This window comes from Myotis lucifugus, unplaced genomic scaffold, assembly GCF_000147115.1.
Source record: "Myotis lucifugus unplaced genomic scaffold, Myoluc2.0 scaffold_108, whole genome shotgun sequence".
Taxonomy (NCBI): Eukaryota; Metazoa; Chordata; class Mammalia; order Chiroptera; family Vespertilionidae; genus Myotis; species Myotis lucifugus.
The window spans coordinates 3,078,362-3,097,944 of record NW_005871156.1 but is presented as its reverse complement, the minus strand read 5'-3'; the positions used below and the strand labels follow the sequence as shown (position 1 = coordinate 3,097,944).

The window sequence follows — 19,583 nt, the reverse complement described above, 5'->3', positions numbered from 1 at the left end:
AAAGAATGTAACTATTATTCTTGGTTTGTTTTGAGGTTATTTACTTAGGGCTAAGCACCTCATTTTTCTTGTACACAAAAAAGTAATTATGCAGCGAAAAGAAATATTGCTCATATACTTCAAAACATATAAAAAATGTAAAACTTTATTACACACATTAATTTCTAACAAAGGACATCTCTACCATCAGTATAACTGGGACAAGCCAGATAACTGATGCATATATACGGATGTTTCTCCCAAATGGGTTTTATAAAGGCAAACAAACAAATAAACAATTTCTTCTTTTATGTCTGCCTCTCTTTTATAAATTTTCACATCTTGATATAGGCAATAGTTTTGAGGCTGTGTGTGTGTGTGTGTGTGTGTGCCCTAATATATTCTGTTCAAGTTAGTAGCATTCCCCTTCCACCATTATTCATTTTATTGTTTCAAGCTGCTCAGGTTGAATCCATTTCTACATGTAACAAAGCAAAGATATGAAAACCTACAAATTATACACGAAATATGTGTATGGTTTTCCCAACTTGGATCTTGCCCATTCTGATCTTCCAGAAAAGTCAGCATACTCCCGGGAAGCCACCTTTGGTGGGAGCCAGGCCTGCTCCACTTGCCCCCCTTCTTTCATTCTCTGAACAGCAGCTCCCTGATAACGAGGTCTGGATCATTGTCACTTGAAGCAGGAAGATTGGTGGATTGACATCAATTGTCCTGAGGCTCAAGACAAGTGATGGGTGATTCACAGGGGGGTGTCCTACTGCCCAATACTGCATGCAGCTAACGCCAAGGGTGGAGGGCAGGGTGGTGCTCAGCTTGTACGCACTAATGAATAACTAATAATGGAGAGAGCATTACACTAATGAAAGGAAAATAACTTAATAAAAGCAAAAGAGCAATCCTTATCTCAGATGGGGTAACAGAATTTGACATTTAAACTGTTAAACCAGAAGCTGTCAATGTAGCTTTACATTCTGGTTAAAAATGCAAGAATGATTTTGATGTGTGAAGTTATTTTTTTAAATAAGTAACAAAGAAATTTCTGAGAGGGAGGGTGAGTGTATGTCTGTGTGTGTAGGTTGGGGGGTTGAGGGAGGACTATGGCACCGAAGGGGCCTCAAGTACCATGGGTGGGATCTGCAACTCCAATTTCTAATGTCTTGACTTCACTTTGCAGGAAAGAATTTGTACTTTTCCAAAGTAGCAAAGAGAAAGAGGGCCCTGGTGTTTGCAAACTCCCTCCTCTAAAAAACTCAGTCCAGGGATAGGACTTCAAATCAGAAAAATTTTGGAATTCCTAAAGACGAAGTTAACTGATATCAGAGCAAAACTCTGCTTTGCTCCCTGTCTTATTTTTTTAAAAATATTTTAATTGATTTTAGAAAGGAAGGGAGAGGGAGAGAGAGGTAGAAACATCAATGATGAGAGAGAATCACTGGCATGTGCTCTGACTAGGAATTGAACCTTGTTTATAGGTTGACCGTTAACCACTGAACAATACCAGCCAGGCTGCTCCCTACCTTCTTGATTTCCCGGTGGACAGTACCTCCTCAATGACCTTGAGATTGTTAGTACCTGCTTTCATAGATCCTCCCTATATCTGTTTAACTAGGACACTGTCAATTCCTAAACATCCCAGATATGTCAATTCTATAAAAACACAATTTATTTAGCCATTAGTCTTTGGTTTGAGCTTAACAAAAGGAGGCAAATTTTAAAAAATATATTTTTAATTCACCATTTGTTAAAGATTGAGATCTGATTGAACCCTGGTGGTTTATCTACATCTGTATGGTCAGGGGAGCAAAGGTAACATTTTCAGTTCATATTGTCCTAAGAAATAGATGAAAACACACACACACACACACACACACACACACACACACACACACAACATTGGCTAGTGGATAAGGGTAGTCTTTTGTGGACATCTCACATGATTCCTCATTGATGATTTCTGTTCACTTTGACAGACATTTGCTAAGCATCTTCATGAGTATTACTGGGTTCAATATTAGAGATAATGTGAAAAAACAGGGATTGTGTGTCTTAACATTGGTTAAGTAGTACCAATTTCAAATAGTCCCCACTGGTTTTATATGAATACATTCATACAGCAGAAAGGCACCCTTTGTCAGACCCTGTGGTCTGTCTTTTGATTTTATAAGATTGTCATTGTATTTGAGAAGCCTGCCTTCAAGAAGCTTATAATCTAGTTATTTCCCTTAACTACTCTGCATGAAATGTAACAACTTCCTGAAATGTTATGTGCAAATAGCTATGGAAATCATGAGCAGCCCAGGAGATGGTGGTATTGTTGCAAAGAGAGAGTGGAAATGATATACCCAATAAAAAGGATGGCAATACAGGGCATTCCTGGGCACCAGAATAAGTCATTTGTGTCTATAACAGTGAACCCAAATGATTAAAGGAGGCCATGATTAGCATGATTAAAGGCAGATGCAAAGAGAAAGGTGAGGTTCACAATCATTTTATTTTTGGAGTTTAGGAAAGCCCTGAGAATTCAAATCCCTCATAGAACTTCTTCCCCAGAAACATTCTTCTCAGTCAAGGCGGGGGTGTGGGGGTGTGTGGGGGGGAGATGAATATTCTGAATTTCTGGCCAACAGCCTAGACCTTCATTCCTTGAATTTATACTCCCTCTTCCCCCTTTTGGCTAATCTTCAAACACTACAAAAGAATAGAGGGGTTGAGGTCTTTCTTAAATACAACCTCTCAAAAGTTGATTTTTATATTTGCTTTTTCCCTATAAGCCTTTGGGTGATAATGGAATGTTCCTAACCGTATTTCCAAATTTCAGTCAAGTTGTTCTCTCCACTGATTCTGATTTAGGACATACTTAATTTTCTTGAATCTTATGTCCATTTGTTTTAAAGAATGAGGGGAGTATTACTTAGTCTTTTGGAGACTGTGAAGAGGAAATTCCTGTTTTCCTTTGGTTTAAGAAAGTCTTCAGGTTTAGGAAAATGGAGTGCATAAGAAAAAGTGGGGTACATTTAAAACCAGCTCTCAGATGGCATTTAAGAGAGCAAGAAGAGATTGAAAAGTTTTTCTCTTTCTTGATGAACTCCATGATTAGGTCTTTCCTCCAGAAAAGAGGAAATGACCAAAGAAGAAAAAACATCATGAAGGAAGCCTCAGCCTTAACATTTCTCTTTCCAGTTATTGTTTCTATTTTTATTGAATTTATTGGGATGACATTGGTTAACAAAATTATGTAGGTATCAGTTGTACAATTCCATAATACATCATCTGTCTTGTATTGTGCGTTCACCACCCCAATCAAGTCAGCCTTAACTTTTAATCTCCTGGTTTTTGTCAATTTACATCACAACATTAATATTAATTTTATTTCCACATACAAGGGGAGGTTGCAGGTAATTAATATTAATTTTCTGTGCTCCTCCCAGAGGAAGAATACTCCATCATTAACATCGAGGTATTAATGCACAAAACAAAAGAAGAGTGAGTCTGAGATGTAGAAAGAACTTTTCTTATGTGTCACTTTGCACACAGGAGGTGGGGGTTGCTTTTTCATTGGGAGGGTGTTACAGACTTGGTTCCTCATCAGGCACACCTACTTGCTAATTAGATACCATCCCAGCCAGGGCTGTGAAACTGAGTGTGTAGCCCTTTTACAAGCCCTGTTCCAGTTCTGGTGATACTTCTACAAGTGGGAATTTCTTGCTTTCTATTCCTCACTTGCCCATCTTTTATGGACCACATGTTATACACTTAGGAATTGAATTTGATGGCCCTTCGTCAAGCTCTTAGAAACATTTTCCTTCTCCCCTCTCTGAATTCAGAGAGGCTGAGCAAAGCCACGTGTTGATCCTGCCCAAGGTCCTCAAACATTTGTAAGATGCCTTTCAATGAAAGAGGAGTGTCTTGGTATCCTGCTAAACCCTGCCTGTAATCCGCAGCATTACCAGGAGACAAAGAAGCTCTGTGGTCCCCTAATACAGTTGCAATAAAGGTAAGATGATGGTCCTCAAAGTAAACATAAAATAATAGTGCATAGGGCTTATGCAAAAAAGCTTTGTGCTTAAATACTGGAAAGGCAGTCACCCTGAAACAATGGGGCAAATTAGCATGCAGCCACCCCTTGTATGTGGAAATAAAATGCACGCAAGCGTGCGCGCGCGCGCACACACACACACACACACACACACACACACACAAGTGCTCAGTGACAAATGCTTGGCGCTTGCTGTGAGGTCAACACTAAAGAGTCTTTCGTGGGAAGACAGCATGTCAGATTTCAGAAACTTTCCCTACAAATGGGCTTTCCCTGCTCAAAGGGGGTGCTTTCTGATCTAGATAATAAAGTCCATTTACATGAAACGATGCCGCTTTCAATGATATGATTAATTTTGGAAATACCTGGCATCTGAATGCAGCCCAGACTTCAAGAAATGAATGATAATGAGGAAAGATAATTAGGCAAATGTCAAGAGTTTTGCTTGGTGACTGAGGGGCTGGCCTGCCTAGGTTATCCTATACTCATTCCAAATGGAAATGAAAGGGCTTTGTGGGAAGCTGGGGATGATCAACCGATGGCTACATATAAACTCACGTTAGCTCAAGTTTCTTGGGGTTTTACTCCATCATGACCAGTGGGCAGCTGATGCTTACCTTCAATGACTCCTCAGTGCATCCCAGACAAAGCTGGCCTTGTGTTTCATGAGGCCTGAAAAATGTAAATTTATCTTGCCTTACTTGTCATTTGTTCTAAAGTGACCTCTCTGTTCTGAGCCTTTTCAAAAGTCTCACTGACTTGCCCTCCCTTCCTAAAGGAGAAAAACAAAACAGGGGGAAAAGCCAAACACCTTTAGACAAAGGCTAACACGGGGGGTAATGCAAAATACCTCCCCACATTGTTTTTGAATACTTTCTTCACTGTTTATTGTTTTATTTTATTATTATTATTATTTTTGACAGCAGTTTACTATTGGTGAATTGGAGGATAGCAATGATTGGAGATTAGTGAGTCCACCAGATAGAGTTGATGGAAAGCAGGGCACCCCTAGTGGACTGAGGGAGTATTTCTCCAAAAGAACCTTTTTAGAATGAGTCTGTAACAGTGGCAAGAGAAGGACGTTCTTTCCTTATTTGTTCTTTCTGACAGTACATCTGAATGCCACCAAAATATATTTATTATAGACTACACATTTGTAATTCTTAGCAACCCTAACCTCTTCACTTTACTCTTTCTTTATCCACGTGACTGGTGTCTAAAGGAGAATTGTACCTCCCATTATGACACCATCTCCAGGCAATGGAACTTCTTTAAGAAGAGAGGTGATTCTCTGGTCGGGTGGCTCAGTTGGTTGGAGTGTCATCCCATACACTTAAAAGGTTGCATGTTTGATTCCTGGTCAGGGCACATACCTAGGTTGTGGGTTCAATCAGGTCTGGGGGTATGGGAGGTAACCGATTGATGTTCCTCTCTCTCTCTTCTTCCTCTTTCTCTCTAAAAATCAATAAAAAGCATATCCTCTGATGAGGATTATGGAAGAAGAAGAAGAAGAAGAAGAAGAAGAAGAAGAAGAAGAAGAAGAAGAAGAAGAAGAAGAAGAAGAGAGATGATCTAGAAAAAGATTTTCGCTAGCCCTTTAGGCTTGGGCATACCAATTTAGGTTTTCATCTGATATTAATGATTGCTACAGATTGAATTGTGTCGATCTAAAAGATATGCTGAAGTCCTAACCCCTAGTACCTCAGAATCCAACTTTATTTGGAAATAGAGTCATTGCATGTGTAATTCATGAAGATAAGGTTATACTGGAATAGAGTGGGCTCCTACTTCAATAGGTCCAGTGTTCTTATAAGAAGATAATGTGGGCAACCTTCTTCGGTCATCCCAAATCTGGGTTCATTCGACACCAGCTGCCTCCACCATGCCGCTGAAGTACGACCCCAACAAAATCAAAGTCATATACCTGAGGTGCATCAGTGGGGAAATGGGTGCCATGTCTGCCCTGGCCCCCAAGATCGGTCCCCTGGGCCTGTCTCCAAAAAAGGTTGGTGATGACATCGCCAAAGCAACCGGTGATTGGAAGGGTCTGAGGGTTACAGTGAAACTGACCATTCAGAACAGACAGCCCCAGATTGAAGTAGTGCCTTCTGCCTCTGCCCTGCTCATCAGAGCCCTCAAAGAACCACCAAAAGACAGAAAGAAGCAAAAAAAAACCATCAAGCACAGTGGAAATATCACTTTTGATGAGATTGTCAACATTGCCCGGCAGATGAGGCGCCTATCTTTAGCTAGAGAATTCTCTGGAACCATTAAAGAGATCCTGGGGACTGCCCAGTGTGTGGGGTGCAATGTTGATGGCCGCCACCCTCATGACATCATAGATGATATCAACAGTGGTGCAGTGGAATATCCAGCTATTTAATAACTACAAAGGAAAATGTTTCAATTAAAGATTATTTGTCAACCAAAAAAAAAAAAAGAAGAAGAAGAAGAAGATAATGTGAAGACACACAGGATAAACCACCATAGGACTCCACAGGGAGAGATCGGAGTCATGACATTGAAAGCCAAGGAACACCAAGGATTGCTGGCCACAGCCAGAGCTGGGAAGAGACAAGGCAGGACTCTCCCCTCCAGAAGCAGAGGGGGCAGGCCCTACCACCACTTCAGTTTTAGACTTCTGGCCTCCAGAGCTGTGAGACAATAGAGTTCTGTTTTAAGCCACCCAGTTTGTGATACTTTGCTTATCAGTCCTAGGAAATATCGGTGGTCATGTAATTTAATATAACAGGCCTATAAAGAACTGGAAATATTTCCCTTTTCCTGGACCTAAACTTTTACAGTCCTACCTCAATTCTGTCACAGTGGGCAGGTATGGGTTTACTAAGAGACAGTGTCACCTGTCACAAATGGTGAAGGGTGTATAGCTCCCTATTTTCCAGAAACAGAGAATCTGTCTCTAAAAGGCTTGACTAAATATAAATATACTCCAAGACTATGTAAAACTGTTCACCAAGTGTCATGGCAGTCACCCGAAATGAAATGCTCAGAGTGTTTAGTGAAATGCTATATGCTAAATACGTTAAGTACACTGTAACATACTCATTAGCCTATAACACAAAACACCATTTAAACTAAGACATGAAGGGAGAAACAAACCTAAGTGTCAGCCAGCTTTATACCTTTGGAGAAAATACATTAAAATACATTCATAGCAAATATGAGAGGTCTTTAATGAAATCTATTTCTAATAGGGGAATAAAGCTGGAAAGAATTGAAATTAACCCATTGTGTGGAAATTTCTATTTAAAATGAAGCAATTTCATCATTTCACTATAATTTTAAAAAGCTATTCAGCCAAAATAGTAAAGTATGTTTAGTACTATATTAGTAAATAATACACATAACTTGGTATGAGTTAATTTCCTTCAAGTTTTAAAAAACTTGCTTTAGAAATTACATTGCTTAGCAGCAGTTTGCACAAATGACAAAGTATTAACAATAAAAAACAAAAAAGGTTACTACTCTACTGTATATAATTCATTTATATGACATAGCATAAACATATTTACCAAAGTACGCCATTTCTTTGGCTTTGAGTGTTTGTTACTGTTCAAATCATCTATCCTGACAGCTAAACAATTTTAATATATAAAGATGCTTTTTGCTTTGGGGAGTAGAAAAATGCACAATTGGGAGGGAGCCCCTCAATCCAAATATGATATGGTTGTGTTGTCCTATTTGCTTTTAATCATTCCTAATTCCTGAGATGCTTAACATTTTATGTTTAAATATTATCTTGGTACAAAGCTTTTCCCCTGCTTATGCATAATTTCGTCTAGAAATTAGTATCTCCCACTTATAATGCATCAAAAACTAGAAACATTTTCCTTCCTTAATGGTGTAGGAATTAGTATAATTTTAGAGCACTCAATGATATAATTATTTACATGTACTAGAAATATTAATTAGAACTATCTGATCAAGGTATGGGAAAAGTTTGAGAAAAGGAAAAGATTCCTTGAAGTTATAAATAGTTAACTAGCTATGTTAAATGTTCCTTCAAAAGAAATAATTAGACTATGTGGACATTCCAGATTTTAGAGAAATGTATTCCTGGAATCCTTTGAAAATTACACAGGTTTCTGTATTTTCAAAATAGTGCAAAATACTTAAAGACTGTTTACTTTATTTTATGCTAAAGTTAATATGTATGTATATGTCTTTGGTATTGTGGAAGTGATAGGAAGAAATAAATGAAGTTTATTTTCTGCTAAAGTTAATATGTGTACGTATGGCTTTGGTATTGTTGGCAGTGATAGGAAGAAATAAATGAAGTGTTAATCTAATAAATGTGTTGCCAGTTGTGCTAAAATGGAATGCAATGCATATATGTCAATTGCTTGTATATACAATTGTAATATTTTTATCGTTATTATGAAGTGTGCTTCATTTTAGGCATGCATCTGCTCCTTATGCTGATTCCTGTGCTCAGCTCAAATGCAAGTTATAATTTTTCTTCCTTTGTTTATAAAGGTACAGTTTATATTTCTTCTGTGATTGATTATATTCCTGGAAAGTCTTGGGATTAACAAAATAGTATATTTTTTTATTGAATTATTCACAGACAAATGGCAGAGCCCAAAGGGGATTCAGGTTTACAGGAGTTTTCTAATAAATGTGTTCCCCCTTGTATGAAAGCTGCTAATTAGTGCATTCGAACAGCTCAACACCGGATTGTTGAAAGGCATCATATTAAGGGCTAATATAAAACTGTTTATGTGGAAGGATATATAAAAAAAGGTGTTAAACCCAACACAAACTGAGTGGCAGGGGGTACCCACCAGTGCTAATTTTATGTTTGTTTGGTCTCATTTAAAGTTAAGATGTCTGTGTTATGATCATGATGTGGAACATGCTGTACATACAGATGGATGGAAATGTGTCAATTTAGGAGCGGCAATTGTTTGGCAAAGAAGTCAATGGGTAGTTTTTTCAGGAAATAGCTATTCCTAAACACTAGTTTTTATTTTTAACAGAAGCCCATATGGGGGCTTAAAAATATATATGCTTTTATATATGATGGTTATAGCAGACATGCTAAAAGTTCCAATTCCTGCTAAGCATGTTCACTGAGCCTTTTATAGTATTTTATTATGCTTGTATAAAAGGGCAATAAGCCATTAATAGAATTTTGCATTTCTCAAGAGAGTTTCACTGCTGAAATTCAACATACATGTGTTTAAATTAATCCAAGAGTTTTGATATCAGATTCTTTCCTCAGTATTATGAATGAATCACACTGGAGGAAACCTGAAGAGGTTCCATTCATTCCTCCCAGCTTCCACACAGACCAGCTAAAAAACTTTCTATTCTTAATTCCTTCCAAGGAAATTTACCATTTTCCCCAATCATCCCCACCAAAGTTTAGTGATTGTTTTCAGGGGTGACTACTCTATCATTATTGTACAGATGGCCCCTCCACTTACAATAGCTCTATTTATGATTTTTCAACTTTAAGGACATGTGAAAGTGATATGCATTTAGTAGAAACCATACTTCAAATTTTGAATTCTGGTCTTTTCCTGGCTGGCCATATGCAGTCAGACACTCTTTTGTGATTCTGGGCAGTGAAACTCAGCTCCCAGTCAGCCCCCCAATCACTAGGGTAAACAACCATACTCTACTGTGTAGTATGAAATTCATTTCAATTCACATTTTCAATGCATGATGGGGATGTTGGGTAGTAACCCCATCATAAGTAGAGGATTATCTGTACTTCCTTGGCCAGACCATATCACCTCAAGTGAAGCACAGAGGGACCAATAGAAAACTTGCAGGAAAACATTTTTACTAAATATCATTCTTTATTGAATCAAAGCGTACGAATTTCAAATACACTTTTTTACTAGCTTCAGTTCTTACCATAATGGCTTCTACTACTCCATATAAGTGCTCAGTGTTAGAAAGGTTTTTGTCAATTTGATTTTGTTTAAACTTCAGTTTCTTTTTTGACAAAAACCATTCCTTTGAACATGAACACTTAGGAATTTTATGAGACTGGACATGGAAAATGATATATCTGTCATAGACATTCAACTAGAATTTGGAGTGTCATATGGCAACCACAAGCTAAATCTTAAAAAAACACAAAACAAATAATTGATAAACTTGAAGCAAATTTGATTAAGAAAAGAAGTATAGTTATAAATTACCAATATCAGGAATTAAAAAGAAGACATTTTTACAGGTTCTTCACATATCCAAAGCAATATAGAAGACATAGAACTACTTTGTGATAAGAATGAAGAATTAGATTAAATTAATTACTAAAAATGTACAACATACCCAACCTGACACAAGATAAAACAGAAAATATAAATAGTCCTAGGATCCCATCCAGAATAATCATTATTTGTCATGTCTCTTTAAGGCTTTTCTTGACTATGGCAATTTCTCAGACATTCCTTGTTTTTCATGACCTTGAAAATTTGAGGAGTGTTGGTTAGGTATTTTGTAGAATGCTTCTGTACTGGAATTTGGTTGATGTTTTCCTCGTGATTACACTGGGATTATGGCTTTTGGGAAGAAAGACCACAGAGGTAAAGTGCCATTTTAATCACATATCAAGGGCACATATCATCAACACAATTTAACAATGTTGATTTGACCTTGATCACTGTATGAGGCAATATTTGTCAGATTTATCCACGACCTATAAATTTATAACCCTTCTCCACTTCTGTGTTGTACTCCTTGGATGAAAGTAACCATGGGTAGCCCACACATAAAGAGTGGGAATTTATGATGCCTTTATTGAGACTAGGTACCTAAATAAATTATTTTTAACACTTCTGCATGAGACAGTTGTCTTTTCCCTCATTTATTTCTCCAATAATTTATTGACATCAGTATGGACTCCTGGGTATTTATTTTATACTTTAGGTATTAATCCAATACCGTATTATTTTATTTTATTGCCCATTTGTTTCAGCTTTGGCTGTTGGGAACTCTTTCAGTTGGATCCTGTGTCTCTTTGACAAACTCTCATAAATGTAGATTATTTTAGCACTTCTTTGCTTCCTGGCACTCTAAGTACTTCCACATTTATTGTGTCTATTTCTCACCCCATTCCTAGAATGGGCATTTCTCTTGGTTCCTTTCATTTTATTTGCATGTACTATAAATAAAAAATAAAATAACATTTCAACAGAATAAATTTTCCAATACCCAGGAGGAAATGTACCAAAAAGAGGATCAATATTTCTATACAAAAAACTTCAGAACATTATTGAGAGATATTAAAGAGATAAATAAGTAAAGGAACAGAATATGTTCATACTTTAAAGATCCAATATTGTAAATATGTTAATTTCCTCCAAAATGATGTATAGATGTAATTCAATGCCAATAAAAATCTCAGAAAAACTGTTGTAGAAATTGACAAGCTGATACTAAAATTTATAGTGAAAACAAAGGGCCAAAAATAATCAAGATAATCTTGAAACAGAAATTAATATAAAGCTAGAATAAGTAAGATAATGTGGTATTAGCCAAGGGATAAACAAATAATATAATAAACAGCCCCAGAAGAGAACCACACATACTCATACATATGGTCCAGTCCTCTCCCAACATTTTAATATGAAAAATTTAAAACATAAAGCAGAGTAGAAAGTTTACAGTGAATATTTATACTCACCACCTAGATTCTACCATTATCATTTAATAATGCTTGCTTATTATATGTTTATTCATCCATTTAGTTCTTTACTTCTGATATAAAATTTATATACAATGAAATGAAGAATTAAGTCTACAGTTGGTGAATTTGTCAAATACATACACCTCTGTAACACCTTCCTCTTTCAAGTTATAGAACAGTTACATTATACCAGAAAGTTTCATCATGCCCATTCCTAGCCAATACTTTTCCCATTCCTCAGAGACAACAATACAGATTTTTTTTCATACACTAATAATTAGAATCATACGCTGTTCTACTCGTGTGTCTAGCTTCTTTGACTCAGCATGACATGTTTAAGATTTATTCGTATTGTTGCATGTATTGAGAGTTTATGCATTTTTATTGATGAGTAGCATTCCCTTGTATGAGTAAATCACAATTTGTTTATTCATTCTTCTATTAATGAACACATGGGCAGCTTCAAGTTTTGGGCTGTTATGAATCAAACTGCTATGAACATTATTTTATAAGTCCTTTGTGACAATATGATTTAATTTCTCTTTCATAAATATCTAGGATTGGAATTGAAGTGTCACAGGGTAGGCATACATGTATAGTTTTATAACCAACTGCCAGAACTTTCTCCGAAGTAGCTGTACCATGTTACAGACTTCTCAAGTATCCAATCCAGGATATCGAGGAGGCAAAAAGAAAATGCAGGGAACACATTACCATGTCTGTACTTGAGTCCCAAGTCTCCTAGCCAGTTTGCCTTCTTTGCTCCACCTTTCAGAGATGTTTATGTTTGTTTTATGTATAACACAAAATTCAAGAATTTTAGCTGTACTTATGAGAGGAATAGGGGAAAATGTGTTCACTTCATTTCCTTTGTCATCAGAAATGTATTGCTATTTTCTTCCTTTTTTTTTTACCTTGAACATGCTGATAATGACTAGAGGCAGGGCTGTCAGGTGAATCTGTGATGCTCTTATTTATTGCAGGCGGAGGTGCGATAGAGTTTGCCGTGGGTTTGAAGACAGAAGACACAGCAGTCAGAGTTTGTGAGTAAGAGGAATTGTCTGATCTCTGCCTCATGGGAAGGAGTTTGAAAGAAAAGGGCTCAGATCACTATGAGGAATGCCAGATGAAAGGAAGGGGCACATTTGTAGGTTATAGCATGGGTAGCTTAGAACAATGATAGAGGAACAAATTGGATGGACATCTGTAAGTAGCTCCTGAGGCATTCAAGGCATAGCTGTCATGTTTTCTGAAACCAGGAGAAGGGTGAAAGCAAGAAGACTGGGCAGCTACAAATTGCCCTTAGTTGTTGAGATGTGATGTAGAAAAGCCAGATGAGAACTCCCTCTGTCCCCGTCGCCTCTGGTATGCCCTTGTCTTCAGTAGTCAGTCACATCTTCAGCTTGAGAGGGATGTGAGGTCCACAGGGAAAGCACTGGGGCTAGGAACCTGTGAGGTATAATCGGGGCAGGTGCAATGCTCAGGGAGAAATCTGACATTGATCTTTGGTCAGCCTTGAGCAAAGCAGTGAAAAGTTGGGAGAAAATATGCAAGACCTGGGAACAAAAGGGATCCTATTTCAGTAATTAATAATGAGGGCATTTTTACAATGGGATGGCAAAAGGGACGATAATATTTTAAAGTTTGCAAGGTGACTAGAAAGGAGAAAACTAAAAGGATATAAGACAAATAGCAGAATTAAAGCATTCAGTAACCACAGTGCAGAAGAACATTAACGTTAGCATAGAAAAATATCTTAAAAATAATTTTAAACTACTTCCCATCTACCTACTCACAGATTACTTGTCATTTTACCTCTAATGTAGCACCTTACTGGTGTTCCTATTTTGATTCTTTTTTAAAAAAAAATTATAGATTTTTTTTTACAGAGGGGAAGGGAGAGGGATAGAGAGTTAGAAACATCGATCAGCTGCCTCCTGCACACCCCCTACTGGGGATGTTCCCTTGACCAGAATCAAACCTGAGACCCTTCAGTCTGCAGGCCGACACTCTATCCACTGAGCCAAACTGGTTAGGCCGCTATTTTGATTCTTTATAGTAGTGTGTGCTGGTTTTAGCACAATAAATATTCAATATGAAGTCATTTGTCAATTAGATAAACTACATACATACATATAAAAATACACATACATTGATGTGAAAATCTTTTCACATTTCTTATTTTACATACATGTCAAAAATCTCTTCTCTATAAATTTCATTAAAAATGTATTGGGAGTTTGTTTGCCTTGACCAGGGTGTGAGTCTTTTTAGGGTTATTTTTATACCTATCTCACTTTGAAAACGGAATACCTTTATATCATACTGCATAGAAATTTATTGATTTGCTATTTGAGATATTTAATCATGACTCACTAGGGCATCTTAACAACATGGTTGAACATGATACCAGGCAGCTGTCACTTAAGTGTGGGGTGTTGCTCTGCTTCTCACATTGACCCAAGAGCCCCCTGGCGATGAGGTGGTATGCGGAGTAGGGAAGGCTGGGTGTCATGTAATGATGCAGGATAAACATGGCGATGTGCCCAGGAGAATCAGTCTTACGTGAGCATCTGAGAGAAAAATTTGGGGGAGTAAAAGTGGTTTTGTTTATACAGAAAAATTAGCAGAATTCCATTTTCCATGTCAGACAGTTGGAATTCTTCAGAAAAGCACAGAAAATAGCTCAAAATTAGAATGTTGGCATTATTCACTCATTACCATTTGTGCAACAGACCCGTCGAAGAGAACTAAGGGTGACTTTGGGGAAGGACATAGAACTAATGACATAGGTCCAGTGGGTGAGTGCTCTTTCTCCTGATATAACCAGTTACAAGGGGGATTTCTTGGTGGGTTCCAGGAGGTTTGCACGACTAGAATTTTGGAACATATAAATTTGTCCTCTGAGATCTAGTGTATTTTTTAAAATATATTTTTATTGATTTCAGAGAGGAAGGGAGAGGGAGAGAGAGAGAAACATCAATGATGAGAGAGAATCATTGATCGGCTGCCTTCTGCACACCTCCTGGGGATCGAGGCCACAACCCAGGCATGTGCCCTTGGCCAGAATCGAACCTGGGACCCTTCAGTCTGCAGGCTGACGCTCTAGCCACTGAGCCAAACTAGCTATGGCATAGTGCATTTAATTTTGATTATTATACACATACAAATGTTTTCCACAGAGGTCTCTATATCCACATACAGGGAGGTGATAGACAGGTATAAAGTTTCTGATCAGACAGCATGAAAGAGCCTCCCAGCGTTCTCATACATCCAATGTTATGCAAGGAACAGCTGAAAGCAACAGCCAGATGTGACTCATGTTCCCAGGAGGAGTGCAGAAGTATCTGAAACAAACAACAACAACAACAAAAAAACACTAATAACTGATTTGCCAAAATCATATAAGACATGATTTTTTTTTTTAGCAAAAACAAATATAGAGATCAGAGAGGTTGTTATTTTGACAAAAGCAATTTCATTGATGTCAGATCTAAGAATAGAACCTGGTTCTCCTGATCCTTGCATAAATTTTACTTCTTCTACTTTCATATCACATTTACTTCCAGTGGCAGAGCAGAATTTGGGACTATCCTAAAGAGTAAAATATTTAGAAGTCAGTTTTATCTTAAACATTTGTGTGGGATTTTAATTCTATATCATATATGATTCATGTGTGTCTTAAAATTATATTTGATTTAAATAAGTCCTAGTTCTAATAATTTAAATTATATTTCTAACCTTTAAAACAATTTCAGTTTGAGTTGCATGACACTGAAATTAATCTACCTTTTCATATTTAGTATTTATGATTTTTCTTCTAATATTTGCTTGTTCATATAATTTGATTATATTTTTATATGCATATTTCTTATTCATTTAGGAGCCCTTGGGTTTGTATTGAGGACAAATATTATTCACAAACACAATTTTTCAAGAAAGATAACTATTTCTTTAAAAAATACTTTATTGAGGTATGATTGACATGTAAAAGACTGTACATGGTTAATGTATACAAATGTTTGAGTTTTGGGGATAAGTATACATTGTGAAACTATCACCATCATCAAGGTCATAAATATATGGGTCACCTCCCAAAGATTCATCCTGCTACCTTTATTATCAATGTCATCACCATCATTTTGATCATCATCGTCATCATCATCATCACCATCATCATCATCATCATCACCATCATCATTATCTTTGTGATAAAAGCACTTAACAGAGATTTACCCTCTTGAAAATTGTAGTTATACAACAGAGTATTGCTAGCTTTAGGCGCTATGGTTTGTAGTAGGTCTCCAGAACTTGCCTTGCCTAACGGGAACTTTGTACCCTCTGACCATAACCTATCTTTTACCTCCTCCCTCTAGTCCCTGGCAACCACCATTCTACTCTCTGCCTCTATGAGTTTGACTAATTTAGATTCCACATATATGTGAAACCATACAGTATTTAAGTTTCTGTGTCTGGCTTATTTCACATAGCATAATGTACTCCAGATCCACCCAGGTTGTTTCAAATGACAGGATTTCCTTATTTTTTTAAGGCTTAATAATAATAATATCCCATAGTGTGTACATACCACCGTTTCTTTATCTATTCATTCATCTATGGAAATTTAGCTTTTTTCCCATATTTTGGCTATTGTGCATAGTGCTTCCATGAAATCTATATCAAAGAGTTGTTTGATAAATAAACAGTCTGGAGCTTAGAGATTTTTTCATTGGCTATGTAATATTTATTCCCTAAAAACCTTTTGTGCTACACAAGTAAAGAAGTCACAAAGTAAAGGTGGCAACTAAAAGGAAGGTAGACATTGTATGAACAGAGATGCTGAGGTTAGAGAGAAATAAATATATAAATAAATTATGTACAAACATAAAGCTGTGAGGAATGTTATTGGTTTGGAGGTCACAATGAACATCCCTCTACACCTCTGAGTTATGACCTATTGAGAAATAGACCTAAAGAGCTAGATATGCAAATGGAATGGCAATTATGAAAAACCTAGCTGAAATTGCATGGGAATCCTATAAATTATTATTGTTAGAACACTGGATTACTTAAGTGGAAATGGTATGAGGTTTCAGTCAATTTGATTCAGTTAATTTAAACAACAGTATTCATAATTCTTATGAAAATTCTGTTTGTGGTTTGTTTGCATCCAAGGTTAGATAAGAGAAAACAAATACTTTCCATACATTCCCAAAGAAGACACATTGCAGTTAGTGCTTGCAATAATACATATTTAACCTTCTTGGACTGCTTTGTTTTTCTGTTTTGTTTCTGTTTCTGTTTTATTTTGCACCATCTCTTATTTGGTGTGGACTTATTGTATAGCATGTTGGAGCTGTTTCTACAGAGGGAAAAGCTAATAAAACTCTGGTTTATAAAGAGTTTGCAACAAAATGTGTTTACAAATTGCTTACTTTGAGATGGACAGGTGAAAGGCACTATATAAGTGTCAAGTATTATTATCTGTCTAAATCTAGCTGAGTGAACAAATCTTTTTAATGCCCATTTTAATGACTCAGTTGTTCCATATGGTGAACTTCAAATGCATAAAACAATCCAGAGTTAGTATATTCCCTGGAGAGAACCAGATTGTCCAGGTGTGCCATATTTTAAACTCAGGGTAGAATTAAGAGGCAGAGCTTTTCAAAATTCAGGCTCAAACAGCAAGCCAGACCAAATAATTTCTCTCTTTATTGTTTCAGACAACAGAGGGTCCTTTCATTAATGAAACAAAACCATGTATTATCTACTAGAAAGCAGGTACTAATTATGTTATGGTATTTGGGTCTCCATGGGTTTTGGTAAGAGGAAGTCTCCTGGAGCTAAGCTACTGAGATTGAGTTATTTGTGTAAATTTGAATAAGTTTAGTAAAGACTTAGTTTAGGCTTGTTTCTGGGCAAAGCTGATTCCATGAAGATGGTGGTCCTCAGAGAGGACTTTGGTGGTATTTTTTAGATCTTGATGCATTTTTTTCCATAAAGATTCAAAGTTCTTCATGGCCTTTAGCTTGGCAGAGAGAATAACTAGACAGAAGCAACAAGGTCTGTTGACCTTAGAAAATCGTGATACATTCATGAAATATATTTGAGAATAAAAGTGATTTCAACTGAGCCAAGTTCTTCTTTTGCGTTATATTGATTGTTGAAGTGGATCCCTTTCCCTTTTTTGATTGATGCAGCACTACTCTTGCAAAGTAACATAGGTGTTGTGTATAGCAGGATAGAGAAGCTGGTTAGTCCGTGACAATGAGTCTGAGTGAGAGAGCTAAACCAAGACCCTTGCTTCCGGTGTGCTGGTGGGAGGGTCTGGTTAGCTTGGTGACTTTTATGTCTTGACCGCTTCAATGGTTAAAGCATAGTCATAATGAGATCGGAATGGTCCATGCTGATTCCAGATCATGTGCACAGACCATATTCTCCACCCCCGTCAGCAAATGAGTGCTTTAAGTAGAGAGAAGACTAAGGAAGAGAGCTCAGGCTTTGAAATATGATTCAATGGCTCTAATTCCTTGTCTTTATTCTGCAGCAGAAAATATGGTTTTTGAGTTCCCTTACAATAACTACTTATTTGTGTATAGTTCATAAAAGTTAAGGTATCTTAAAATAAATCTAATGCTTTAGCCACCATCTTATGTTGTAAATCTTCCCGAGAATATCTTAAATAATATCTGACCCCACATTCAGAAAACTATTGGTGTCAACCAAAGGATAACTCCCAGAATATTTTTAATTATGATTGTGGTGATGATGATGACAATAATTGCTAAAGTTTATTGAGCACTTGTGATGGGAAAGGCATTAGCTTAATTAACTTGACCTTAACTCATTTGATTTGTACAGGACCCCAGTGAAGCTCATACTACATTAGCCCCATTTCATAGGAGGGTACCCCAAGCACAGAAAGTTTAAATCCATTCATATTTGGGTTCAGAATTCAAATTGGGGAGAATGACTCCAGAATCCATTCCATGGGCCTCTAAACAACTCCTAATAATGGAGTTTCCAAAGAGAGATAGATTCTTAGAATCGATGGGCTTACTGACAGAGGAGATTCTTTTCTCACAAAACCTCGAAATAAAGTAAGGGTCATGGGACAGGGGAAATTGACAAAGGTGATGACACAAGTCCTATTAACTTATTTGTTCCAGAAGGGGCGGGGAGAACTCCTTAGTCCTCAGAGCTCCACCTGAACAATGTGGCTTTCTGTCCAAATTATTGCTGAATGAAGGGGAGGGACAGAATGGCTAGGTGATCAAAGGCCTTTCAGAGAAGGAGGTGAAATGGCAGCCACAGGCTCTTCCCTGTCCCCCGAAGTTCACTGCACCGCATTAGAAAATTGCTCCCCATTATTGCCTGGCTGTCCTTTCCAAAGAAATCCACCTGATTGGGATGGATTTGGTGTGGGACTAGCTGTTCCAGCCTATTAGGCAGCACCTTCCTGGAGATTTCCCTGTCCACATTTATCAAGGAAATTGGGCGATAATTCAGGCTGGGTCCTGGTGCTCCTCCTGGTTTCAGAATTACGATAATCAGTGCTGATCTTAGGTCTGAGAGTCAGCGTTTTGTTTCCACATCCCCCTTGTCCCTGTTTAGCAGCAGAGGGAGGAGCACCTTTGCTTCAGGGGAAAAACCAGATCATCAAGCACCAGGGCTCTTGGGGCATTTCCCCAGGTTGGAAGATTTAGGGTGCAGGTTTTCTCCTTCTCCTTTTCTGCTTCTCCATCGACTACTCCATCGAGTGGCTCTTAAACTTGAGCACGAATCCGAATGATCTGGAGGGCTTGTTAAAAGAGCTCACGGAGTCCCTCCCCGCGAGTTTCTGCTTCAGCAGCCGGGACTGGGTTGAGAATGTGTATTTCC

At 37.4% G+C, this 19,583-nt stretch overlaps 1 pseudogene; it reads left to right on the top strand.

Moving 5' to 3' along the window:
* The first annotated feature begins 5,903 nt into the window (after positions 1-5,903).
* LOC102430017 lies at positions 5,904-6,419 on the top strand (annotated as a pseudogene).
* Positions 6,420-19,583: the final 13,164 nt, after the last annotated feature.